Source organism: Furipterus horrens, unplaced genomic scaffold (assembly GCF_987537825.1).
Source record: "Furipterus horrens unplaced genomic scaffold, mFurHor1.1.pri manual_scaffold_4, whole genome shotgun sequence".
In the NCBI taxonomy this organism is placed as follows: domain Eukaryota; kingdom Metazoa; phylum Chordata; class Mammalia; order Chiroptera; family Furipteridae; genus Furipterus; species Furipterus horrens.
In genome coordinates, this window is record NW_028327174.1 from 78001075 (window position 1) to 78002922 (window position 1848).

The window sequence follows — 1848 nt, forward strand, 5'->3', positions numbered from 1 at the left end:
AATTAAAATCCAGTATAGCATGTTTTCAACTAAAATAAATTGTTGCCCTTTCAAAAACAAACAAACAAAACACAGCCCCAGAATATTTCCAACAATTCTTTCTTGTAGGCCATAGCTTAAACCATATCCCAGAAAAATGCATGTTAATACTTTTAAAATTGTATTGTTACTGGAAAATAAAGGTAGCAATAGTTAAATATATGGTCTGTCCCGAAGGTATTCAGCCATATAATATGAAAAACAGAGTCATTTATTGAAGAAGATACAAGATACAAGAAACATAGTACATAGAAGAATGACACCTCAGTCCCCTTCAGAGTATGCACCTTGGTACCTCACCCAGTTCTCCCAATTGCCATCAGCTGCCCCATTGTATTTTCCTGAATCTCATCAATAGTTTGAAATCTCTTCTCTTTTAAAGGTGACTTTAGGTTTGGGGAAAGCTAGAAGTCGCAGGGCGCCAAATCTGGGCTGCAGAGGGGCTGAGTCACCTGGGTTATTTGATGTTTCACAAAAAAGCTCTGCTCAAGGCCTGGCTGATGTGGCTCAGTGGATTGAGTGCTGGTCTGTGAACCAAAGGGTCAGCAGTTTGATTCCTAGGCAGGGCAAATGCCTGGGTTGCAGGCCAGGTTTCCAGCTGGGGTTGTGTGAGAGGCAATCATACATTGATCTTTCTTTCCCTCTTTTTCTCCTTCTCTTCCTCTCTCTCTAAAAATAAATAAATAAAATCTTAAAACAAAACAAAACAAAAACCTCTGTGCAAGACATGTGAGGCCTGAGCGGGCTTGTTGTGATGAAGCTGCCAATCACCAGTTGCCCATAGCTGCGGCCTTCTGAGTCAACTGAATAGTTTCCTTGGGAGAATGTTCTCACTTAACGTGAAATTCGATGTAGATTCATTGCTCTACTAGCTCAGTCATTTTGAATGCAACACTTACTAGTACAGCGAAGCTGTCATTGTTCACACACACACATTGCAGTCCACTCTCCTTGGCTGCCAGGTTACTGTTGTCGCACAAACCATTCTTGTTATACTAAAAATGGCTGGACTTTTTCTGAACAGACCTCATTGTTTGTTAAACCATGATAATATTTAATGTCCCCCCCCCCCCCAAAAGGCAATTACTTGGGCACGGCAGGCAGTAACAAAATGAAACCATAACTTTTTCAAGGAAAACAGTTGTTTATTTAGAATTTCTGTTTGGATATAAGAAGTCTCATTCTCTCTCTAAATATTGACCAAGTTTTAGTCCAATTTCTGGAGAATATCAGTAATCTTTTGTTAGAATCTTCAATTGCCAGGAAAAACAGACAGGACAAGGTAAACAAAAATTGCAAAAGCTAGAGAGTGAGGTACTGATAGTTCATATAATTGGTCCCAAAGTACATTTTAATGTTATCTAACAACAAATATAGATTTTGAAAAATACATTTTATTGAGCACTCCCTCACCTTGTGTAAGGTGTTGTGACGTGCAAAGAGGTGAATAAATAAATAAAGGAATAAGAATACAATTGTATTTTATAATCTGTCTTCATTTCTTGAAATGAAGACCTCTGGGATAAATTATCTCAATTTTGGCTTATCCGTAAAATGTCTTTTATTTTAGCTTCATTGTTAAAGAATATTTTGGCAAAACATACAATTCTGATTTATTTTAATACATTAAAGGTTTCATTCCATTTCATTTATTTATTTCCTAGTGAAAAAGCAGTCCACATAATTCATATTGCTGTTCCCCTGAATACAGCGCATCATTTTTTCCCCTCTTACTATTTAGGGCACTCTATTTGTCTTTGATTTTTATTTTTAGTAGGATTTTGCTGTCCCTCAGTGTACTTTCTTTGC